Source organism: Amblyomma mixtum, chromosome 9, assembly GCF_055824585.1.
Source record: "Amblyomma mixtum isolate Tamu chromosome 9, ASM5582458v1, whole genome shotgun sequence".
Taxonomy (NCBI): Eukaryota; Metazoa; Arthropoda; class Arachnida; order Ixodida; family Ixodidae; genus Amblyomma; species Amblyomma mixtum.
This window is the reverse complement of record NC_143020.1, coordinates 57,429,820-57,456,608: the sequence shown is the minus strand read 5'-3', so window position 1 is coordinate 57,456,608 and position 26,789 is coordinate 57,429,820. Positions and strand designations below refer to the sequence as shown.

At 46.9% G+C, this 26,789-nt stretch overlaps 2 pseudogenes; one reads left to right on the top strand and one right to left on the bottom strand.

Annotated features, from left to right (window-relative positions):
• The window catches only part of LOC149329164 (TNF receptor-associated factor 5-like), a 47,436-nt pseudogene that overhangs the window by 2,366 nt on the left and 18,281 nt on the right, over window positions 1–26,789 (bottom strand).
• LOC149329165 (uncharacterized) lies at window positions 1,575–4,888 on the top strand (annotated as a pseudogene).

Genomic DNA, 26,789 nt, shown 5'->3' with positions numbered 1-26,789 from the left:
CGGTGGCGACCTCTAGCCCGCTCCGAAGGAACTAACGCCCCTTTTCAATTGGTTGCGCTGAATTCCCGTATTTGCCGAGTTATTCTCTATGTCTCCGCATTAACCGTGCGCTCCGCTGCATAAATACATCGGTGACTTAGGAGAAACATTTGCATGCTTCACTGAATCGTCTAAAGGCAAAAATGAGCACGCATAGATGGATTGTTTTGGTAGAGCGGCACGCGCACCGCGTCCGGGTGCGCCGGGCTTTATGCGGTGTGCCAAGTCTGATATCGAGGGTGGGGCGTGCATTGAACGTGACCGTGAATCACGAGGCCGTAGAAGGAATTTGCGATCTGTTTTGGTGAAGAGGAGTATGCAAACAGAACGACCGTCCCCGCCGGAACGCTGGACGTACTACAACGGATGCACAGGTTTGACGAGCCCCTCATTCCCCTTCCCTTGTTTGCTTAATTGCTTAGCGAGGGCCTCGGTTCTGGCAGCCTTGACGCCATAGGAAGCATAAGAGGGTTCTCACGCAGCTTCCACCCTCTTCGTTCGATGACGTTCTACGTCACACCTGCGGTAACTCAAGACGTTCCACGTCCGCCGCTTATGAACGTGGGTGGCGCTGATGAACACTCTCAAGGTTAGGTTACTTGTAAACATAAATACCCCCGAAAGCAGAAGATTTGACAGCCGTCGAAATAGCTCAGAGGTAGAGCACCGGACGCGTAATTCGGAGGTCGTGGGTTCGGATCCCACCGGCGGCATGTGGTTGTTTTTTCTTCTGCTTTTCTAATCAATTAGCAATAAGCGATAACATATTCAGTAATATTCTAAATTGATCAACACCACAAATTCAATAAATAAATTTTAAAAAAATATCCCCTGTGCCCCTTGGTTTCTGTGGCTGTTGGCTTTTGTAACCTGCAAGTAAAGGCATTCTAAATGCCCGTAGTTCATCCGATCTTCTAGTGGCTTTTGGTTTTGGTCTGCTGCAGTGTATCGCAGACCAGGTAAGACGCTTGAGGGAGTGCTCGAAATACGGTATGAAGGCCACGCTACGTGTGCACTTATCTGTACCTCCCCTGTTCTCCCGCGTGCATGAACTGTAACGATATAGACTCCCGCATCAAAATTTTCTTTGGAATAGTTACTTAGTAAGGAGAAAACCTACATCGCAAATATCCTTCGCCTGCCAGCAATGGGATAATAAAGTATACGTAAATGTTTCATCGGCATCAGTCATTTAGTGAGAAGCAAAACCTACCTGGCTTTTAACACATCTGTCCGATAATCTTCCACATTCGTATAGTCGCTATTAGAGCACTGCACGGGCCTTAATTATTCACGCGTCCCGAGCCCGTGAACCGTTTTCGTTACCCGCCCCAGCCCGTGAACCTTTTTCGTTACCCGCCCTAGCCCGGCCCGATTTTTTCGATATAGGCCCAAACCCGGCCCGGCCCGCGAGGTAGACTTGCCCGGCTCAGGCGCGGAAACAACCCGAGTACTAAATGCACATCGGCAAAGCCAAAGCCCTTTGTTATACTGATCTCATTAAAAAAAAAGAAGCGGATACAAAGCTTTTAAAGATGGAGATAATGGAGGCGTCACTGTGGGCAACGTTAACAAAAAAAACAAATGTTTTAGCATTAATAAAAGAGGTTATCACAGATTTGGTCGCATTCGTAGCCTCCTCCGAATTAGTTCGGCGTCAAGGGGAAGCGAGAACGTGGAAGTGCTGTTACAAAGTATGCGACAGGAAACGCGCTACCCACTTACGATGGGCACTATCGCACAGCTACTGGTCATATTTTGAGAGTAAACGCAAGCCAGCGCGCGCTAGCTGGTGTTTCCACCAACGGTGCTACGGTGCCTTGACGATGCATATCGGCGCGATAATTCTTTGTCTTTTTCTGTAATATAAATATATCTATATCTATATTATACATGCACGCACGTGCGCACGCGCGCGACTGCTAACGCGTGCGCTTTACGATTTCAGAGCGCAGTTTGATCTGCGCTTATAGTACTCATCTATGTCTAACTGCGGCATGCGCTCAAGTTTAAAGGGGCCCAGCAACGCTTTTTTCACATGCTTTAGATGATTTCTTCATGACACGCAGATACCGAATCAAAAAGAATTACTGGAATCGCTGCACTAGAACGGGAGTTATTAAGGAATGAACTTTCAAAATACAAGCAAAAAAAATTGCCCTCGACTCAAATTTACCCGGTCTTCTCTTTGCCGTTTCACTCACCCAATGACGACACGCGGCGAGACCAATCAAAACAGCGTGCACGAGCACGTCACCACAACGTCCCGGAAGATAGCTTCTCAAGTTTCCTGGTCGCTGTAACACGTTTCCGCTGACGCTGACGGCGTCGTTTCCATGGTTACAAGCACGTGGGCGCTAGACTGAGACGGAGCGAAGGAGCCGAAAGCTCCACTCTAGTACAGGCATGCGGTCGTTGCTCGAATCTAGACAGCATCCTTTCAGGTAGCATGGCTGTTTTTGTATTTTCTTGTGCGAACGTGAAGTAAGCCGAGCCTGCCGGCCGGCCAGCCTGGACGCCGGCAGACGGGATCCCGTCTGCCGGCGTCATAAAAACGAGCTAAAGAGTGTTCTTGTAGTAAGTAATAGAGCCTGGGATAGGAAAATGAGAAATATATCATTTTTCTGGGTCACTGGCCAATACCGAGTTGCTGGTAAAAGGGACAACTGTGGCACGAGCGAATTTGTTGCGAGAACCGCCTCGCAGCTGCTTCTGACCCGACGGGGTCCGGCTCGACTGGCGCCCGCTAGCTCCGCTGCTGAGGGCGTAGCGCAAATTGACCACGCTATTATTTTATTGCGAGATAATGCTGTTGACAGAAAAGCGGTGTGAAGAGTAGGCCTTTTATTATAGCGCAGGCGCCTTCCGAAGCGCCGGCCGCAGCGGCTTCGACGCAAGCTATAGGCCTAGCGACGACCACGGCAGCCAGGCAGCAGCAGAGCTCGTCGCCCGGAGCGCCCGCCAGCGGTGCCGTTGCCGTAAGCTCGCAACATAAGCAGGCATGCTTTGTCGCTGCTCGAGTATAGCTGGCAGTCTTTCTGATAACAAGGCCATCCTGTCTTTCCTTGCGATATTTTTATACCAAGCCAAGCAGCGCTCAGGCACTGCTGCACGGCGGCGAAGTGCGGTTGTGGGCGGAGCTTGGGCAGAGCAGCGCAGCAGGAGGCCACGAAGTTCTTTGATGCAAAGTGATAGCCAGCGCCTCTGGTGGGGCTTTTTTTTCTAACAAGCTTTGAAATGCTAGATTTTTCAATTTAATATAAAAGGACACAACAAAACATAACATATTTTTGCTCACGAACACAATTAGCTTGTTATTAGTTGTTCATCCAATCATAATCGCACGCCAGCTGAAGTCATATCCGCTGCAAAAATGCAAAAGACCACCGCTGTGTGCCGACGCCGTCAGTGCCATGATTTTGATTTTCGAGCAACTTAAAATATTAAATACAGAAATATGCGTGTTATAACCGGTGGTAATAGCGTCGCCATAACTCAACAATTACAACAAGGAAGCAAAACAATGCACTCAGATTATGGTGCAGGGCCCCTTTAAGGAACTTCACTCTACAGTTAGACGTGTGCCTCGCGTCACTTACACGCTTGCGTGCGTGCAATCACGATGCGCTCAACGCAAGCGCCCTTATGTCGAGCTTACTGCGGCCATACGCTCGATCGCGAACAAACCACTGCACAGCGTAGCTTGAAAAAAGTAAAACTCAGCAGCTATTGAAAGCACGTCCCTTACTTCGCAAAGTCTGGTCGATGGCGTTGCGTTAAAATTCGCCCGGCCAATTCTGTGTAGCCAAACCTTCCTCCGGCCCTCGTCGGTTTTCGATGATGGGATCGCGAAGAACCGCTTTTCACCGTCGTGACGGTTCCTGCACCCGAAGGCGCAGCAGCCCGTCACGCCGCACAGGTAGACGGCTTGAAGTTAGGTGACTGACACACGTTCCGAGCAAAACAAAAGCCGATGTTCTTCACAGCAAGCAATAGCGCAGTGTCCGCAACGACGCCTGCCGAACCTACGGTGCGCGGTTGGAGCGGACGATATGGCGTCTGCGGCCGCGAAAAGCGCGGGTTAAAACGACTTTTGGGCGCGAAACCCTCGACCAATCGGAAGAGGCGACGGGCGCAGGAGAGGGAGAGGCGGCGCTCTGCAAAGGTTGTCATTACTTTAAAAATTTCCAGGGGCTTTAAAACTATCAACGCAACGGTGCCGTCTACATAGCTTGCACCGTCATCACATCCGGTGGACGTCGGTTTCTAGTCGGCCATGCTGCCGAACCACCGTCAGCCCGCCTCTAGCTTACCGCTGCCTATGGTAGCGCGCATCGTGTTGGTTCTCGTAAATCTGTAGATTCAGTATGGTTTTTTGCGCCACCCTTTGCTGCTCTAACCGTAACGACATCTCCAGGTGAAACAAGAGGCCGATTAACACGAACTTCGTCTGCATTCATCAGATAATCGTAGGCATGCAAGTGCGAGCTCTCCATCTTCGACTCAGTACGAATCTGCGCGAGCTGTGGCTGGCTCGCATTAAGCGCGATAATTTGGACCTCGATAACTGTAATCTCCTTGTCTGCGGAGCACACTTTGTGCAGGTAAGAGGCTTGTGTCGTCAACTAAATGTCAGCGAAACCATGGGAAGCAACGGTTGCACCCTGAAGTGAACGTTGCTGTTTTCATTGACCCCATCCGATTTGTCTGGCAACACAAACCTAGACTGAGACCCGCGTCGCTGCATCCTAACTACAGCTCAAGGCAAGCCGGTTCGGATCGCCACGACCGCAGCGAGCAATGGCGGCAGAGAAAGCGGCGTGCCGAGGCCGAGCTTTTCGTCTCGTAGGCGCATCGCAGACAGGCTTCTGTAGAACTCGTTGAGTGCCTCCATTGATTAGAAGGCTTTCGTCCCTTCCAATTTCACAAAGCTGCAAAGAGTACATAATATCCCCCTGGGTCACTTCAGGGAACACACCAACGCCCATCGTCGCGTCGACTCCCGGTCGCGGCGGGTACGGCCCTATATCGTCGCTAATTTTCACTTTGTGTACGTAGCGCACGCGTGCCGATGGAAGAAATACAGAGAAGTAGCCTGCGCTGAATGGTTCTCTCCTCTGTGGGGCAGGCATCGCGCCCGAAAGATAAGAAAGTAATCCAAAGCGTCCGAGGAGTGGTCGGGCACCGCAGGGCGGAGAAAGCCGAATGGCCCCGCAGCATGGCCGCAAGCGCTTAATGGGGGCGGAAGTGACGACACGTGCAAGCTATGTCTACACAGCGAAAACTCGTCTCCTCATGCGGTGGACACTCGTCCGACGATAACAGGAGCTCGCATATCCTTTTCGGAATGAGTGATTGGATTGGATTGGATTTATGGAGTTTAACGTCCCAAAGCAACTAAGGCTATGAGAGACGCCGTAGTGGAGGGCTCCGGAAATTTCGACCACCTGGGGTTCTTTTACGTGCACTGACATCGCACAGCACACGGGCCTCTAGAATTTCTCCTCGAAAGAAATTCAGCCGCCGCGGCCGGGATCGAACCCGCGTCTTTTGGGTCAGCAGCCGAGTGATTGTATACGCACGACGTCGTGTTCGCCGACCGGAAGTTCGTACACGCACGACGTGATACGCTTGCGCCATCTGACGAGAAAAACCAATATCAACTTTGTTTTTCCCACGGCCGGTCTCGAGGGGCGCGCGCGCCCCCCTCGAGTCCGGCCGTGGATTCTCCGTGATCGGCTCCGGCGGCGCGCCGCTGCTCTTTGCTCTATCGCGGGGGCCACGGTCCCACCGCTCCGTGCCAGCCTGTAAATGACACTCCACACACTGCAATTACGTAAAGTCCTTTAGCTCGCATTTGTGTTTTTTTTTTACTTTTCTTTTTCCTAACTGCGGCCCCGAGAGGAAAGGCGGAGGGAGTGGTGAAAACTCGTCCGCTTCTACACAGCTCGTTTGAACTTGTTTGTTTACGTCAGTCTCTTTTACAAAATTGTCAGTCCAATGTTTCCAATGCTGCTACAGCCTTGCTGCTTCCGGAGCAAAATGTGTCTGTGTGCGTGCGTGCGCGCGCGCCTGTACACACGCGCGTTCCAGAATAACAAAGCCGCTAATAATCGTTCTTGGCCGCCTAGACGCAGGCGCCTCGGGCGCGACCGCGAGCGCCCGCACCCCGCGCGCGAGCGCTGCTTCGTTTTAGAAGTTTCAATGATGGGCGAAATACGAAACAGAAAGAAAGCAAGCGCGCACTTATGCTGCCGCTACAGATGTGTAGCGGCAGCTCCCAAAGGCGATGCGCGTCGATGGCAGGCTGGACTACGGAAAGGGACGCCGAGGGCGGCTGCAGCCGTTGGCAAGGGGTTCGAAGCTCCGCTGCGGGACAGGCGCACTATAACGAAGGTGGCGAGGGGGAAAACCACTTGCTTAGAAAAGCAGAAGGTGCACGAAGGTCTGCAGCACGGGGGCCGGCCAACCGGCACATATAGCTAGGTCGCTTGCCAAAAAGCGCTGCCGAATGCCGCGCGGTATCTAGCGGTGTACGACGGCTAAGGCGCTCCTCGAAGGAACCTAAAGACGGGAGGTGGCGGTGAGGGAAGGGGAATGGCTCAAACAACGTTATAACTTTAACTCTGACGTCTTGCACTCGTGAAAACCACTCAAGTTAGAAATTTCCGGACTTAAAAAAGTGCTCGTTCTCAACGCTGTATTTAGTCGCGAACAGTGTATTCGTTCTGACTCGGAAAATCCTGAACGCTTGTTTCGCGAAGTTCGCAAAGCTGTCATACTTCTCCCCTAAGCAGATCTCCATCACGGCAACGACGAAATGCCTATCATCCAGGCTAAGCCATGGGCGAACTGGTCGAGGCCGTCGAGCATGGATGGGGGAGAGAAAAAAAAAGAAACGCAGCACGCTACTACGTGCGGCGAGAGCGAACGCCAATTTTCGTCGCTAGACGGTGCAAGCGACCCACGACGTGCGTGTACAAACCTCCGGTCGGCGAACACGACGTCGTGTGTATACAATCACTCTTTCTCGGAATACACCGTTTTGAAGCGAAAAGCTTCACTAGGCCAGTCAACACCGAGGCGAGCATGGGCCCCGTCGTGAGAAAAAGCCACAGGTGCGCTTGCGCGAACTGCGTGACGTCACAGGAGAGGCGCAGGTGGTCGGAGCCGCCGCTGCCGTGACTCTGCAACAACCGCGTGACGTCACAGGAGAGGCGCATGCCGCCGCGGTTCTGCCGGTTTAGCCATGCCATCGCCGAGGCTTTTCGCTTCTGATATCCGGGATTAACCGAGCTAAGCCCCAGCCAATTTTTTTGCCTCCTTTATTTTTTTAATTTTCCCAGGCTCGGGCGCAGTCCTGCACCCACCCCATACAAAGAGAAAAGCCACACACACATTATCATCATCATCAGTAGACCAAGGAGGTTTCACCCTTACAGAACACTGACCGAGTGGTCGGCTCGGTTCGTGTGTGTGCGTGCGTTTATGTGCGTGCGTACACGGATGGGCCACTTTCTCAATTGCTTTTATTTCTGTGCGTCTTCTTTTCTCCCTTTTCACTTTTCCTTCTCTTACCACTTCGGGACGCCAAAACGTTGCCTGCCCACTACAAGGCGACTATAATAGAATCATCGTTATTATCATCATCATACTCGCAGCCTTTTCCTGTTTTCCTGGATGACTTATTGGGGCCCCCAGCATTGCTCTTTACCTGGCGGTAAATTGTATTAATCGTCGAATGAAAAACTCTCACAAGAAAATTGCCGTCGATTACGTTACTTCCTTATGCGAAATTTGAGCGCAGCTCATCAGCTATTTCAGCTTTTCGATAGAATGAGGCCAAGAATTGGAGCAAGACATGTATATAAAATAAAAACGTTATTTCTCACACATAATCTTTCTTCAAGAAAAACTCTACTAACGATTCCTTTATATCACTACCGCCACCTAGCTTAAAGCACGATTGAGGTGTCCGTTGTTCCAAGAGGGCACTTATGCGCCGTCCTTTCTTCTTTCACTCCCACCTTCCTCCCTTCCCCTACGGCGTTGTTCAGGTGTCCACCGAGATATGCGAGACAGATACTGCGCCGTTTGCTTTGTTCAAAAACCAATTTAGCAATTATTATCCCTCTGCTTTCTAAGCTCCCGCTCCATTGGTTTCGCAGCTTAAAGTGCGCCTAAGGTGGCCACTGTTGATCACAGCGGACAACGGTGACGGCGACGCCGCGACACGCAGAAACGGGCGGCGAAAAGCTGCGCTCTAAAATCTAGTTCACTACACTAAAACCAAGGGTCGGTGCCATCCTCGCTTACCTCTCTTTCGGCGATATCATCGAAGGAGGATTCCTCCCAGTCGACGTCGATTTCCAGGATCCAGCGTCCGTCCAGAGGGCACATGATACTACGGGCAACGTCTGCGCACTGGTCGTAGCACGACCCGCACAACACGTGCATGCAGGGTAGCATTGACAGCGTCTTGGGAATCAGCCCACAGGCACTGCATACTTGATCTAAGGGTATCGGGGCGACGAACTTCAAGGGTTTCCGATCTAGTCGGCCGGAGAATCCGACCAGCGTGTGGACGTAACTTTTCATAGCGATGCTTTCTGCGTCCGCTCAGTGCCGAGCGCTCAACGAGTCTGCCGTACCCGAGGCGGGCAGGACATGCCTTCTTAAGTGTTCCCTCTTCCTCCCTTCACTCTCGCTCTCCTTCACCCTCTACGTCACCTTTTTTTATGGTGACAGCAGTATTCAGGAAGAAAAGGAGGAAGGAAGGAGGGAAAGAGTGAATATGCTGAAAAGGAGAAAGAGCTGGGCGCAAGGCATGAACACAAAAAACACCCTCTCAAGCAGAAGAACAGCAAAGGGATGGGGTAGAGGTAGCAAAAGAGGGCAAAAAAAAAAGGTGCCTGAGGAGCAGGAGCCCGAGCGGGGCTTGAGCAGGGGTGGCATAGAAACAGGGACATATGCTGGGCGGGTACGGGGCGCGTGGATGTCAAAGAAAGGCTCCAAGCACGGCCTCGTCAAGAGTGAGGGGGACGAAGAGATTAGTTACGGTGCGTCCTTGGTCAGTTTGGCGCTTGCAGGGATTTGAGGGAAGTGGGGTTGTTCGCAGCAGTTTCTGGAGGGCACCACCTTCGCCTATGCTCGTCTGTTGAAGGCCGACCGAGGCTTGCAAGGAAGACAGCTGGACCCTCTCCCCCTCTTTCCCCTGTCCCTTCTACTATCCCCTCACATCTTTCCTTTTACTTCTACACACTGCCTGCTATCCTTTATCTCGGCTGCCCCAGCTCAGGTGCTTCCAGCCCCGATAGCAGATGCGGGGGCAGCAAACATTCTTTTATCTTGCATATGCTCGCGGGCGCACAAAAGTATTGTTGCCGCTCCCTGTGAGTCATGGCTGGAATTCCGCGACGTTCAAAGAGTGGAGAAACTTGTCTCAGGGGCTGTCACAATAGTTCTCTGAACATCAACGGCCAAGGAATGCCCATGGAATTCTACAGATTTCCTGGACATGTCCTGCATTCTTGGGGACAAAAAAATTAATATTTTAAAATTGTAAGGTACAGTAATGGAAATATTGAAGGTAATGGTCCACCGTTTCTATATGTAGCTAAATCTTAAAAATTTGTCATCGCTCGTATCGAGCAGTTGACGATAGGAAAAACGTTAATACGGGGAAAAAAAATGCAAGCCTATCGATGGGAGATTGCTACAATGAAATCTTCCAGTATAGGAAAAACAAAATGCGGTCGTATATTTTTCTATCCAAAAATGTTTTTGACCGGAATTGTAGGGTATGAAATGGATGAGAACGAGAAACGGCAGGCCTGGATAACTGCTGTGGGCAGGGTGCAGTAAGCTTTTTCTGTTGCTAAAGATGTTTTGTATGTTGCACGCGTAATATTATTTCTGCGCAGTTTTTGCTGTAATTCACTAAGTATGCAGTGTTTAGTAAAGCTCGCTCTAAGGAAACTAATTTTTTTTTGCCATTTCTTATTTTGGAGGCTGACAACAACAGCTAGCGGCGTTATGCAGACGCGTGTGAGGCAAGGTCAGTGATCGCCTCAATGTTTCGACTTGTAACGCCTGGCTCAATTTTCGAAGTTGCTTTTCATGTAAAAAATTTCTAAAAATAAAAATAATCAAAATGTTTGCTTGCATACGAATGAGCGTTTGCATATGAGCAATGGGTATGCAAATTAATTGTTTTGGGGATGAGAGTGCACTGTAATCGGCATTAAAATAAATATGCCAACTGCTTATCTCCGTTGCAGCGATTGACCAAACTAGAGCATTTTTTTTTCTCTTAGACGTATATAGCAAGCAGCTGGTAGGCGCATTTCGTGCGTGTTTTCGTTTTTCTCTTCAGCCTCGCGTGTCGCCTTAAGGCCACTTTATATTAAGTTAAAATAAAAATTATTTCCATTATTATTCAGCGATACACGTAACAAAATCCTTATTATTTGGCCAACAAACCTGCATGCAGCGAGCTGCTCAGCCACTCAACGAAATTAGGTATTTATTTATTTATTTATTAGTACCTCACAGGCCCCGAAGAGCATTGGGTGAGGGGGGCAAATCGAAAAAAAGGTATATACAGATGGAAAAAACCGTAATATCGGTACAAGAACGCGGTACAAGTCAAATACAAGACAGGAACACGAAATTTATACAAAACGGAGAAAATAACATCAGACACGAAAATAGAGGGGGGGAAAAAAGCGAAACACGAACATGAGAAAAAAAAAAAGCAACCAGGGGTAACAGACGTGGTAAATGGGAAAACAACGTTAAGAACAAATGAAACTGTTGTACATTTCGAACATCACTATGGCAATAAATGTATACATAGATGTTTTTTAAACTCACCAGGATCAATGAAAGAGATTATGTTGTCAGGAAGATCATTCCAGAGTTTTATTGCTCTAGGTAATGCAGAGGAATTAAACGACAGGGTCTTCCCATAAAGCCGGTTGAAGCTGAGTTGATTGTGTAAGCGTTGTGAAGAGCGGAAAGGTGATGCCAGAGGTAACAACGAAGGACGGGTGGGAACATATTTATGGAACAAACACAGAAGTGAAAGTATCTTACGAAGAAGGCTGCGCCAAAAAAAAAAAAGGTATTTACCTCGAATTGCATGTCTTAAATGATCTCGTCATTTACTTGCGATACACATTTCGGCGTTACGGTACCGGCTTTTTCTTCAACAATCTGCTTCACGGAGTGGGCCTGATCCACTAGCAGTTCTTTTTTTCAAGTTTGCGCAGCGAAAAAAATAATTAACTGTCCACTATTTCTTTCAACCTACATCTCAGAGCGTACTGCTGCGACAGAAAGAAATGCGAATAGCGCGGTGCCTAGGCGCTCCGCTGTTGGAGTTTATTTTCGTCACGCTTATACTTGGCTCGCAACACAAATACGCCAGAGACATCCGTGATACAATAATGTACCACTCTAGCGTCTTTTTGTTACTACAGAGATAAAAACGCATTAAAGGTAAATTCCCACTACGCAGCGCGTGGGCGCCGTGCTGTTCGCGTTTCTTTCTCGCGCCCCTGTACATTTTACTAATCCTCTGAAGCTCGTCAGCGTTCAAGCACGAGGGGAAAAAGCCAACAAAACTCTCCACTGCACAAAGAGATTTGCAGGCTGGCCAACACGTGCAATGTACGCGCAGAACTAGCTTTTTTTTCAGGAGAAAGCACGCTGCTCGCGCAGCTACTCAATGGGAGGGGTGATCGGTTTGCCCGGTCAAAAATGCGGAGTCGGCCGGAGAGGGCGCATTTCACTGGCGTCCGCAGCGCCCCCCCCCTGCGAAGCTGCGGGCGCTGCCATCTTGCATCTTTCTCTGCTCTACCATGCATCCATGTTTTGACCGACATAGTTCCCTCGGTCAACAGATTGTTTTCTATGTAAAAAACCTGAAATAGTAGATCACGTGTTTTTAGATTGTTGGGATGCGGTTTTTTTCTGGGATGTGCTTCAAAGAACATTAAAGAAAGATTTACCGCTACACCCGCATGGCATCAGGGTTCTTACAGGTAGGAAAACAGGACATCCCTTATGACACTATTATGCTCCTTGGCCTCCATAGTTCATAGAAAACAAGGACGCAATTCAACAATGCAGAAGTAGTTGTGAGATCTCCACGCGAGCATTTCATTGAAGGTGTCATACGTCTGAGGGAAGTGTATCAGGCACTACCTGATCAGCCAACTTGAATAAATGTGTGGGATGACTTGGTTGTACTGCAAAAATTTTAACCTGCCGTGTCAGTGAAAGTGTTGCTGACAAGTTTTACTTCTTTGTACCTTTTGTGAAAATGCAATAAAGAAAAAAAATCTTTCTCTGCTCTACTTTCTTTTTCTTTTCCTTTAGTTTGTGAATAATCAAGCCACTTTTTTTGTATTTATGTAAATTATCATGTCATCTTTTTTTCTTTTTTCTCGTGCTTGGCACCCTGATTGATATTCGTCAATAAAAGAAGCTCACCGAGGATTCATCATCCCTCTGTGCTCGTTGAGCCCTTCGGTTACAATGCTACCGTGCCCTACTTTATTTTTCTCACTGGGTTTCTGCACCAAATTCGAGTTTTGGCCACATGGGCCCTGTTCTTTTATCTTTTATTGGTTTAAGTCTGTTGATGCTACGCAGGTGCAGGCTATTTCTCATTCCGTTTTAATTTTGCCGTTACTTTCGATTTTAGCATGGAATGAGACTCCGACTGGGGCGCTGCCATCTCGCATACGCAGCACCGTCTATGATCTGGGCGATATCGTTGCCGTGTTGGAATGTGGGATTACGTGCAGCTGTGCATTCGCATGTGGGTCAACTGCAGCTGTTCTCTTTCTAGCGTGCTTTAATGTCGGTGCTGCAGTGCACATGACGCGAAAAATGATTGCATGAGGTTGTTGAGTCAAGCTCGCTGAGACATGTTTGGAGCTTCAGCTAGCAACGAAGCTGCGATAGCTTGTCGACTCTCAACAGTGTGCTGGTTGTGCCTGATGTTAGCATTGGAGGTTATTGATGACTCTTTGTAAAGGCATTTGCGTTGAATGGCTTCCTAGATCGTTATATTCCATTGTGCACAGCGCAACCCTTATAAAAATGGTCTATAGACTTTCTATAGACTTTTTATAGACTCTATAGCCATCCTATAGACTTTTCCTTTTGTCTATAGACAGTCTATAGAAAATCTATGGACTAAAGTCTATAGCTGCTTCAATTTCCTTTTGTCTATAGACGGTCTATAGACTCTCTGTAGACTAAGGTCTATAGCCGCCTCAATTTCCTTTCGTCTATAGACTGTCTATAGACCCTCTATAGACTAAGGTCTATAGCCGCCTCAATTTCCTTTAGTCTATAGACTGTCTATAGACCCTCTATAGACTAAGGTCTATAGCTGCCTGAATTTCATTTCGTCTATAGACTCTCTATAGACTCTCTATAGACTAAGGTCTATAGCTGCCTCAATTTCCTTTCGTCTATAGACTGTCTATAGACACTTTATAGACTAAAGTCTATAGCTGGCTCAATTTCCTTTCGTCTATAGACGGTCTATAGACTCTCTATAGACTGAAGTCTATAACTACCTCTATTTCCTTTTGTCTATAGACGGTCTATAGACTCGCTATAGCCTAGGGTCTATAGCTGCCTCAATTTCCTTTTGTCTATAGACTGTCTATAGACTAATGTCTATAACTGCTTCAATTTCCTTTCGTCTATAGACGGTCTATAGACTCGCTATAGACTAAGGTCTATAGCTGCCTCAATTTCCTTTTGTCTATAGACTGTCTATAGACTTAAGTCTATAACTGCTTCAATTTCTTTCGTCTATAGACGGTCTATAGACTAAGGTCTATAGCTGTCACAATTTACTTTCGTCTATAGACGGTCTATAGACTCTCTATAGACTACGGTCTATAGCTGGTTCAATTTCCTTTTGTCTATAGACGGTCTATAGACTCTCTATAGACTACGGTCTATAGCTGCTTCAATTTCCTTTCGTCTATAGACGGTCTATAGACTCTCTACAGACTACAGTCTACAACTACCTCAATTTGCTTTCGTCTATAGACTGTACACTATAGATAGTCTACTGCCTATAGACCAGTCTATAACAATCGTAATTTTATCTAACAATGTTCGATACACTGACCTTCGACTAAGTCCAGAACAATGTCAATTTCTTTTTGCACTGTATGTTGAGGGGACCTGCATCTAGTGACCGCAACTATGTCGGGATTCCCCCACCTCCTTCGCTATTACGGAAATTAAAATGTATTGCGTAAGGCATTACAACACCCTCCTGTATATTGTTTTCAGGAGCCTTGACAAGCTCCTTTTCGTTATACCGTGACGTATATTGTCAATACAATTAAATATTTAATGCTAACAAGTAAGCCGAGGAAAAGCAGCCGTTCTTGAAGTAAGGGCACCCGCAAACTGTACTACATCGAACGAATACGCTGTCCCTTAAAGGAATCGCTCGACAAAATTCCATTCCATCTTTCAATCGTTACTTTCCAACGTGCTGAAATCAGAAACATTTTATCAACGGATCTAGATTTCTCTTTAGAACGTCCTGAAAATAAAGGGGGAAATACGGGTGTGAGAATTCAAGGAAGCGCCCATGCCTTAGAAACATCTTAGATTAATCTCAAAGAGCCTGGTCCTTTCTGCGATTAACATCTGCCATTTCTACCTTTGCAGTTTGTATTCACGTGAATAAGTGCTGCGACGCAACAATCACAAAGCCAGTATTTTTTCGTTCCTACCCTTGCACCTGTTGCTTCGGAGCCGATGACACGCTGATGTGGCGCATATCAGTTTTCTAAACACGAACACACGCAAAAAAGACGTTATGCTATGTAACCTTATAATTATTATTTGAGAATTGTACCACATACTATTCGGTGGGAGATGCGGCGCGTATACCGACAAGAAGTTAGATTTCGGTTGTGTTTTCACGAAAACAATAAAATTTTTAGGGGGTAAGCGAAGAATTTAAGCTTATAAACCGATTGCCTTCTGTGGTTTTGGATATCAGATCAAGCTGCACACGGCAAGAGTGCGAGCGATAAAGATACGACCGTGAAATGGGTTTCTGTTTCACGTTTTACCCATTTTACCGCGAGACGGCGGAAAATCATTCGGGCTGCAAACAACCCTGTGCGTGGCTGCATCAATGGCGGCATAGAGTTTCTTACTACTACCTAGAGGGAAAGCTGGCGGCGCTGCACTTCAGCCAACATGGACGCTCAAAGCATCATGGGGCGGTGAGCTACTTGTTGCGGCACAGTCGTAGTTTTTCGGGAACACAGAGTGGCAGTACTAAGGCGTTTCATTCCGAAAACGTAGTTCGTGTGTGCGCAGACGACTTTCGCGCGAACGCAGTGTGCAAAAGCCATAGTAGTGAAGACGCGACGACACACGACGCCAATAAAAGGTTTTACTCTTCCGAAATGCCATTAAAAAACCTCTTAAAGTATCTAAACAACAACATTTTTTTTGAAAACATATTTCCTTTTAAAAGTGCGCCTGTTAATTACGAAATATTAGTTTTTTTAGTGTACATCACTTGGCCAATAGGAAAGCTAGTCATGTCTTATTTTAGGCAAACTTTGCACTTAAATGCTTTTCTGCTCGTTTGTTGCAATCATTAGACAAGATATTGAATGTTAGGACGTTTGTAGCTATCAAACAGCTTTATTTTTTTATTAATTTTTGGCCAAAAGTTACAGTTCCGCAACAAGTAGCTCACCGCCCCATGATGCTTTGAGCGCCCATGGTGGCTGAGGTGGTCACGTGGGGTCTCCATGCAAACTCCCATAGACGGCTTGCCAGCTTTCCCTCTAGGTAATAGTAAGAAACTCTATGAATGGCGGTGGCGTGTTTTTCGCGGCTTACGTTTTCTTCAAAATCCAGCTTCATCGTCCCCTTACGGTAAGTCTACACGTTTATATTTTATTCATTTGGTCTCCTAAACCACTCTAAGCAGAGCTGTGTGTGCAGAACAGATTACGTGCGCAGTTACAAACGTCCTATCTTCGTTTCTAAGGCGGAAGCCATCGGGCTCTCGACTAATGCCGCTTATCTCTGTGCCGCTGTCTTTACTAACGCGCGGAAAGGCAGTCTGTGCGATGTCCTTGATGATAAGCCGCTCCTCGCGAGCTGTCTACTAGATTTTTCGTGTTTCAAGGTAGATGCGCGGCCAGAAATGTCGTTTAGCCTGTGAATGACGGCCGAAATGGAATTGTGTGTTAGTTAGCGCCGTGTGAGCTCTATTTACTTTGCACCTCCGAAAACGTACTTACATACAGTCTCGTTCAGTGGTGGATTACATTTATTTTCTTATCTTTGTGTTATCGCCTGTCTGGACCATGGAGTGCTGTTCTTTTGGAGGTGTGCATTGCTTGCTACGTATGGACGCTCGCTCGGTGCGCGTCGTGGACGCCGACGTTTCAGCAAAGTTGTCTTGTAACGCTATAGACTGGAGCGCGAGACGTTTGTCAAAGTTGTAGTCAAGCGGCGCTGGAGGAATGCTTGTAGTGTGATGGGTGAATAAAATTCGTTACCGGCGCGAATGGACGGCGTGCTCAAACACCGCGAAGAACCCACGAGCTCCATCCCATCTCCCCTTCGTTGCACACGTATGGATTCGTCCGTGTCTGTCATCAGAGCCGTTGGCCGCCGCCGCTGGCTTGCGGGCACTTCATTTTGAAAGCTGGGTAAAGGTCGGCTCGACAAGAGGTGGCTTACATTTCGCTCCGAGTGGTTCGTTCATGACTCCCGCTCACACGTGCACAGATTTCTCGAATACCATTTGCGCTAGAGGCAAAGTATGTGTTTCTGATTTAAGACTTCTACGTTACGAAAGTGCCGATGTGACTCGCCGCTTATTTGCGCCTAAAATTAAATTAAGCTCTCGTGTTATAGCTGCGCCTGTAATTATTTCATTGAAATACTTCCTACTTTGAGCACGTTCAATGCTTTCGCTGATTTTTCTACCAGCGTTGAGTTAGGCTACCGCCATGCAATAAACACACCTCTTTACTGCGCTGTTGAAGCCGCACTTGAAGGAAAAACTAAGTGAATTTCAGACGGTAATTTATCGTGACAGTAATTTGCTGTCTCAACCTCGCGACTGCTTTTGAAACGGCGCAGCTGCAGCCTCTGTGTGCTGTATTGGTATTCTGAATAATGAGCGCGGCATGGAAGCGCTGCAACCCGCTTGTTTCTGCGCTGCAACCCGCTTATGCTGTTCCGTCTTAGTGCTTCAAGTTATAGGCGAAAATCTGTGGTGAACTGGTTGCTTCTGCCTGCTAGTTTTGTATAGCTTGTGCCCGTTTGAGTATCAGCTTACGTACACTCGGCCAAATCTTTAACTGGCTCAGGTGTTGCATCGCTAAATGCACCTTGTAAAAAGGTGCCTTTTGGCTACACTGCTGGCATATTCATGTTGTAATTTGACGCGTGAGATGGCATTTCATAGTTTCTTTTTGTTAATATAATGTTTGAGTGGAGTACGTGCATGTTTAGATCAAAGTTATCAGAAATATTCATCGTCTGCCGCTATACGAAGAGCTGAAACAAGCGGAATACGAAGCAATGGTTCTGGTGGCGCATTTGCACTACTCTGGCTAAACGACTTGTCCGCCATGAAAGGAGTGGTACTTTACCCAGAGAATGAGGCCATATGGACCAGATCCATTTCTGCGTATGCCGCTTGTTTCAGCTGTTCGTAGTGGCAGACGAATGTTTCTGATAACGTTGATCTAAACAAGCAAGTACTGCACTCAAACATTATATGAACAAAAAGGAAGCACGAAATGACATTTCACTCGTTAAATTACAACATGAATATGCCAGCAGTGTAGCCGAAAGACACCTTTTTTACCAGGTGCATTTAGCGATGCAACACCCGAGCCAGTTAAAAATTTGGCCGGGTGTACCAGGCTTCACGCAGGGTATTTTGAAGCGCTTCTTCTATAGCGGTTATAAGAATAAATGCTGCAATATTCTCCTTTTCGGATCCCTGTGTGAGGTGCACTGAATCTGTATTTTATGGAGGTGGCATTCTTTACAGCTCCTTGCGAGTCAATGCAGATATGTGGCACAATTGTTCGAAGTCTTCTGTTACAAATAAAGTAAAAGGATTGCCATAAAGAGGTCAGTATTGGCTGTAACAGTATTGCCATACAGAAATCAGTATCAGTACTGGGTTCAGAGTAGAGTGCTCCAGGGATTAGGGTTCTTTGTTACAATGTTTTACGAGGACGCATATAATCTTTCGTGTATTTACTGATGTGACTGAGCCGGCGTGATAGCTCAGTGGCTATCATGTTCGTATGGCGACCTGAAAGATGCAGGTTCGATTCCGGCCTAGGCGGTCGCATTTTAATAGAGGCAAAATGCTAAAGGCCTGTGTACTCTGCACAGGTGGCCGAAATTATTCCCCAGCCTTTCACTTCAGCGTCTCGTAGCCTGTGTCGCCTTGGGTTTTTGAACCCCATAAAACCAAACCAAAAGATCCAAGATTGCCTTTCTAGAATGGCATAGCCAGGATATGCCTTGCATTGTAAAGCACATGTGTAGAGATGGAATGGGAATTTTTTTTTTCAGTTCCTCTTATATTATTTTTTCCTTTGTGCTGTACAGGTAAACGTGCCCGGACGATTTACTGCAGACAACACGCCACAAGAATGCTTCTGAGGAAACTAGCCGGACTGTTACTTACAACTTTTATGTAACTGTGGTGCATTCTTATGGTGCATGTATTGCATATTCCCAGCCTGGATAGCTTGGAAATAAACTAAATTTGTAAGTACGTTGATTGTTTCATGTGTGAACTCTGTCTGGTGACCTTTTTCAATGATTGTAGACAGTCTATATGCAGTCTATAGATAATGGTCTACTAACAGTTTAGTAGACAGAGGTCTATAGACTGTCTATAGACAAAGGTCTATAGCACTGCCAGGCCACACACCTATGGAATGTCTATAGACAGTCTATAGACATATGTCTACTGGACCAGTAGACTTTTGTCTGTAGACTGTCTATAGACGGTAATCTACAGGAAGTATATGGCCATAAGTCTATAGGTCGTCTATAGTCCGTCTATAGACAAGTGTCTATAGACGGTCTATAGACACCTCTACAGGAAATGTATGACCATAAGTCTATAGATCGTCTATAGACTGTCTATAGACCTATTTCTATAGACTTCCTATAGACCCATAGACTTTCAGTAGACATTTGTCTATAGACTGTCTATAGACAAAAGTCTACTAAAAGTGTATGGCCATAAATCTATAGACTGTCTATAGACCAGTCTAAAGGATTTGTCTATAGACAGTCTATAGACTTCATAGACTAAAGTCTATAGACAGTCTATGGACTGTCTATAGAAATTTTTATAAGGGAAAAAAAGCATGACAGGCCAGCGGTGTCGTTAGAGATGGACATTCGCTCTGCTTAGGGTCTTCCGTTTGTGATCGAATTCATGCGCGCGCATGGGTCGCCATCCGACTTTCACCTCAGCAAAAGTGGATTTGAAGGTACAATTTTTCGCTCGAAACGAAATGATCGTCATCATGGTCAAAAACTTTTTAACAACGAGAGGGGTTTAGAGCACGCTTGGTGCTCTAAACTCCTCTGTTTAAGGAACCTCGGGCTATGAGGTTGGCGGCTTCATTTCCAGGATTCCAGGAACCAAGAATAAAAATGGAAATAAGGACCCTTTATTTACATTTTATTTGTACAAAAAATTTTGTGCGCTTTGTGGCTGAAAAATAAAGGACAGCAGGCAGTGTGTAGGAGTGAAATGAAAGAGAGTGTTGTGGGAGGGATACTGATTTCGGTACCAGGGTCGTCGGCTGAGATATCCCGCTGCGGCGTGTCCAGGAAGGTCAAAGCAGCTGGCCGGGCATTTCACGAGCGGGGTTAGTGGTGTTCATTACTCAGTTCGGGGAAGGGGCTTTGTTCCGCCCTCGGACACCTCCCACAAGGTGGCGGGTCGGCGCTCCTTGTCAAGGCAAAAAAGGGATAATCCCCTGGTTGGCGTCGCTGTGTCCCATAGTGGGATAAAGACATGAAGAGGTGGCTCTGTGCCGCCCCGACGAGGTTGTTGGCCACCGTGACCGCAGGGGAATGGCACCGCCGCCACCGCCGACGTCGCCCCGACGGCGCCAAGGCAAGACAACGGTGGGGGGACATCAGGACTGCAGGTGTGAAGGCCTGAAAAAAAAAACAGTGCAATATTGCAAAAAAAAAAAACGTTTTTTGCGTTTTTTTTTTCAGACGAGAAAAAATGGAAAGAGACATGGAAAAATTTACAGTGGAATTTCAAAGTTTCATGATTGCTTGCTTTCAGTTTAGGTTTTTGTTTTTGCTTTGAAAACCATTACAGCGTGCATCGTTGAACGATTGGAGAGCAGTCGTCATCGCCGGTGCGATGTAGTGCTTTTAAAACGTTCGTGCTGTGAGTACGCGGGTTGGAGGCCAGGTCACATATAAGATCCAGGCTTGACTTAAAAACAGGTTTGGTTTGGTTTGGTTTATGGGGTTTAACGTCCCAAAGCGACTAATACCCGTGCGACACGGACAGATTTAATGCCATTAAGTGCTTACTGCCTTAAGTTTTAATGGCATTCGTGCGGTGCCACACGCACAAATTTAATGGCATTAGCCTTACTGCCATTCGCGACCTACTGAGTTCGCCACAACTCATTCGCCCGTGCAATGCCTACTCTCGTGCCCATTCCACACGCAGAACAGTATGCAGCTGTTAGTAGCAACTTCCTAACCCGTAGGAAATAGTTAATTCTTAACTTTCAGTCAGATGAGGCAACTATACTGCATTTTCGATGCGAAGAGCGCCATTTTTATCAGCCTTATTGACAGGTACTCTCGACTTCGGTGCTGACATGCGAGTCTATGGCTACTTTTTCGACTTGTAAAGCAGGAACAGCCGTATTTTCTGAAAAATCGATTTTATATTACATTTGAATAACATTTCCCATATATTGTGCTCATTAGCAATGTTCATATTCAGATGAAACTTTTAACTACCTTGCAAGCGTTATCGTCATCGTCACTTTCGATAATGGCATTAAATGTGGACGTGTAGCACCAACTCCGAAAATAATGGCATTAACAAACTTAAGGCCTTAAGCATTTACTGCCATTTCTTGTGAGCGTGTGGCACGGGTATAAGGCTATGAGAGACGCCGTAGTGGAGGGCTCCGGAAATATCGACCACGTGGGGTTCTTTAATATGCACTGACATCGCACAGTACACGGGCCTTTGAAATTTCTCCTCCAAAGAAATTCAACCGCTTGAACTCACGCCTTAAGTAGAACAAAATGGCTGCAAATTCTACTGTGTTACACACATGACATAAATTACATAGGCTGCTGTGAACGTAAGCGGTTTTAGGCAAATACAAGCCTAGCTTCTTGATTTCCAACGCAGCAGAGTACGGGACAACCGCAGGAATTTTGTCAAAGACAGAGGTCTTCAGCGAAGCACGTGGCCCCATCTACCTGGTGGCAAGGCCTTTGCACCAACCAGCCGCTAACTCGTCTGGCTTGCCGACTGCTTGCCGGCCACCATCATCCGCCAGCTGCAAACGAAACTGGTCACGTTTCGGAAACATCCATACAAGGATTCGCAACAGGCTTTCAGGGGAACGCGTTCGAAAGCTTGTGTATGTGCAGTCGAACCAAGCTGCGGACAAAGCTTCAATCCATGCTGCTGCGCATAGTACTGTAGCGACACTGACTCTGAGTCTTTCCCTTTCTCGGTGCAGTAAAACAAGAAGTTCGTTCCATAAATATGATATTTATATCTCCATATACGCCTGATGACAAATCATTCTTTATCTTCTCGGTGCAGTAGAACAAGAAGTTCGTTTCACAATATGACATCAACAACTGCATATTCCGCTGAACTTCGGAGCATTATTATTTATCGTTGTGCTGTTGCAAACAAATCTGTTTTCGTCACGCTTTGAAAAATTTCCAATTTTTCATGAAAAAAACGGGAAAAAAAGTAACTAAATACGTTACTCGTTACACTAAAAAAAAAAAAACGCGTTACTGCCCTACGTTACCTACCAAAAAGGTAACGCGTTACCGTTACCGTTACCGAAAAAAGTATCGCACGTTACTTTGCCGTTACTCTATGACCATAAATTTTATTCAGTGTATCCTCGCTGTAAGAACTCAAGATAACAATTTTATAAATCTCATACTTCATAGAATTCCAACTTCACAAAGAAAGAACACTTGCTTCTGGGCTATTTGGTTTTGGTTCATATTTGAATAGGTTTTAGGCGCAAAAAACAGACGAGACACATAGGAATTAGGTAATAGGACGCAGGGCCATCGCCGAAACAGGACGATGGCGCTTCGTCCTGTTACCTTCCTATGTGTCTCGTCTGTTTTTTACGCCTAAAACCTTGTCAAATATGTTCACAAAGAAAACAGCTGAACTCAACAAATTTACAGGAATTCTGGTGTGCTTCTGCTTACGAAATTACGCGGAAAACGTGTAGCAATAAAGAAATGCTTAAATGTCAGTTCCAGAAAAAATAAATTTGCGCACGAAAACAATTTTTTTTTACTTGAACCTGCATAATTATCGCAAAATGCGAGTGTTTATGTCAAGGTGTTCAAGGTCAGCTTTGCTCGCAATAACCAGAAACGTAGCCGCAGTTGCAGATAGAAACAGCCGGTTGACTGCAATCCCCTTTTCTGTGCTGTACCATTGTACTCTTTCCACGACTCTCTTGGGGCCATCTTGAAGTGAACTGGCGACATTCCTGAGTTCGTGAGTGGTTTGGGGACGGAGGCAAGTGTGTGACTGCGTGTTCGTGGTTTTTTTTTTTTTTTAGTTGAGTGCGTCGTCAAGGACAGGTGTTTTTTGGCATGCACGCGAGCCGCAACACGGGTCGTCGAAAACACCTGTATATTTTGTTTATTTGAAAAATCATTTTCGGCGTTTTTCTTTTTTCTTTCCGCCTCTTTTTCAAAAAGAGGCGGAGGCGGGCATTGGGAATAAAAAGTAGCTAGTAACGTGACACCTCACTTTGCCGGAAAATGTTAACGTAAGTACGCTACCCGTTACAGTTCCGAAATGGTAACGAGTAGGTTACTAAGTTTCCGAAAAAAGTAAAGCGTTACCGGCAACACTGCGGGGGAGCCTCGATCGGTTGCACATGTAGCGAGCTGCATACGCGAAACTGCTCGCCCTACACCTTCTTTGGAGTACGGGGTCCACTGAGTAAGGCACTGGCGAGCCCTGAGCTCCGCCTACTTGTTTGTGTATTGCCAATGCACTCTTATTGGTTGCAATTACGCGCGAGCAGGAATAGTAAACTTCCGACCAACTGCCGATGGTTTTGAAACCAGCCGAAAACAAAGAAGTTGAAAGAGCGCGCCGAGTCTCAATCTTAGCCTTTCTTTTAAACCACATTTTTCTTAAACTGCCTTCTATTTCATTCCAGTCCTTAATAAACCAGTTCTGTTTGTTAAGTTGGAATTACTGCCCCAACCGGCAACGTGTCGCCGGACGGGCGGACGAAGACCGGAAATGTTCATTGTACTACTAACCGCCGTGTATGCGACCACCGGCCAACGTGCCATCATCGTTCGTCGATCGCGACGAGCCTGCGACCAGGCCAAACAGGCCACCCTACGTCGGAAGTTAAGTGTAGTTGTCGCATCCGAGGAGGACGCAATGGTTCCCACTGGATCTCGAGTTCGTTGTCTTAGCGCTAAATCCAAAAAAGAGCAAAAACGTGGTAAAAATGCGTCAAGCGCCCAGCTAGCGCACTGAAAACATGGCGCAGAGGAGGAAGCATGAAGGAAGGCAGTCGGAGCGCCGCCGAAGAGCTAGGTGCGAGGCTTAGACGGAACACGGTGCGCATATTCTGAGTAATTAATGTCAACGCTCTGGTAAAATCATATCCAAGTCGTTGAATAATTAAGGAGAATGTAAACAGGAAAGTAAACAGAGTATAACGCTTTGCAGAATATCTACAGAGTGAGTCAATAGTTTCTAGGTCGCACTGTCAGGTTTTCTGCAGTTTATTATGACACTTAATACGTGTGTAAAGCTACCAAGGCTTCCAGACGTGAGAATGATGCCTCTCCTAACACATACACTTATTTCGAGGTTCAGGGATGGTGTTGTAGACGTTCCAGTACGCAGCTTAAAAACTAACTCCGTAGCCCGGGGACCTTTGACCAGGGGAGGGGGGGAGGTGTACATTATATAAGGAAGCCTACTGGGAGTACTATCGGGGTCAAAAGTCTGTGAACCATGGGTCCCTCAAACGAAGCATATAGCTTTATTGTTAGCCAGCAGCTGGAGACCACACTTGTGGAAATGAAGGAACAAAGCTTTGACTTTCACTTCCCCAAGCGGGCTCTTTAGCCCCCGGCTAAATGTCACTTGTTCCTCAAACCAGCCGCCGCTTTCGTTTGAGGAACACGTGGTTCACAGACTTTTTTCCCCGACTGTACATATGCTTTAATAGCATGTATGCATAGCAGATATCTGAAAATATATTCACGTGAATAGTGAACAACCAACCTGTCATTATCATAGACACGTGTCCAACTCTCCTTTGTTAGTAATGCACGCTGTTCAAGTTGTCTTATGGCAATAGCTGACTCAGGTACCTTGTAAGCCTTCTTGAGCATTTCTGCTTTTTTTTCCTAAGTAGCAGAGCGAAAACAAATTCCCCGCATGTGGCAAGCGCTGCTTTTTCAGTGGCACTTCTTTTGCTGCTTCCCAGATGCGATAGCTATTTATGTAGCTTGTTATTTTTTGCAAGAACAACTTTTATTAGCGGTTATCTTGTCACTATAACATTGTTTTTAGCCTCAAGATGTTGCACGATGGTTCTGGCATAAATGCGGCAAGCAGGTGCCGCGACAATTTTTCATTGTGAAGGCAGACACAACGGAGAAAGAGTGTAGCGTCTTTTAAGCTCCCAGGTATGATTTAATTTAGGACGGTGCATTTGTGAAGTTCCTGGCGAATCTATGCCGCTCTGAAGTAGCAAACCTCGCATCAAATCATTTGGAGCTTGCGGTGACTGCAGACTCAACTACCAAAAACAAAGTCTGCAGTAGCTTAGCTTGCGTGCTAATTTACAACTTATTTTGTGGCATATGCGTGTAGCCTTGGGCAGTGAAGCTCGCTTTTTAAACCCACCTTTCTCCTTCGCACATAGAACGAGAGCCGTCTCCATCTCCAGCCTTCGAATCGTCAACCGCGGCAGCGCTAGGCCTATAGTTGATTGCGTATCATAGGATAGTGCAAGCTCTCAGAAGATGGAGACGCGCAAAGATGGACGCACCAGCGCCTAGTGTGTTCATCTTTGTGTCTTCGTCTTGAGCGCCCTTTTACGGCCTTATAAAATCGTCAACCTTAAACCCTTGCTAGGCATCCCAAAATGCCTTTTGCCATACTCGGTGGTGTTCCATGAGCGAAGTCATGCGCTCTGATGTTACCAAGTAAGTAGTCAGGAGCAAAGACCGAGTCTTTGTGCAGGAACTCTGCCTCGAAGACATGATCGAAAGGTTTGGCGTCATCGCGTACGACTGTACTGAATCACCGACTTTGGACGACGCTATAATGACAAGCTCGAGGTCGCATCTGCTGCTATGAGTGCATCAATTTCTTATCCGATGATAATCATTTATCCCAAGTGCCCCGGCGAAGGTTGTCCAAAAGAAAAGGCAATCCCTTAACGAGGGAAACCGCTAAGTAAAATCCGAATCTATTACTGCCCGCAAGAGTAAGTGATGGTTTTCCGCAGACTAGGGCAGGCACGTAGCCAGCAGTATTTGTCGAGAGGGGCCCAAGTCAACGTTTCGTATCGAAGGTCAGGGACGGGGGAGTTTAGGCTAAGACGCCGCTCCACCCCCCCCCCCCCCCCCCTCAACCCTTAGATGCATGCCTACACTATGGCTCTAAAAGTATAATCCCAATACCATAGCACTTAATGTTTGCCCTTTGTCGCTTCAAAATTGAGGTGCCATGAGACGCATGAATATGCGTCACAATATGCATATTACACAGAACGGCGAAGAGTTCGTCGACTGTCAAATGTTACCAGAGAAGTCTGTATCCTCATGATTGTACTGTAAGAATTCAGCCCCGAATTAAAAGAAACTACTTGGGACAGTCGTGATGTTTTATCTCTCGTTCTTGCTGTCACGTGTTTAAAACACGCATTACGTTTCCAACGCAACAAGCTGCTTAATACATGCAGCACAAGTATGCACAAGAACTGTACGTTTCTTCCTTCCCAGCCGCCCGCGACCGTCTTCCGAGACCGTTTTTTTTTTGTCGTGTGCTGCACTCGCTCGTTGTGACGTTGCCTTGGACTCCCCCCCCCCCTTCCCCCACTTCCCTTTTTTTTCTAAACCACGTCTCCGGGATTACTCTGCTCGTGGTCCATTGAGTTCCTGGAAGGTCCTTGTCGTCAAAGCCGGCAACATTCTTGAGCGCGATGCATTCCATGGGTTCTGCCAGGTGGCTTTGGTTCTGGTGACCCTGATGCACGTGCACAAGAGATCGGCCAGTGCCCCTGTCATCTTAGCCTCTCTTTCTCCCCTTCACCTGAAAGGGAAAAGGACCTCACTAAAGAGGGGCCGAAACGACGTTGCCCCGGAGGCAGTCGTGTCGTGACTCGACAGGTGTGGCGCCCACCTGCCGCCAAAGA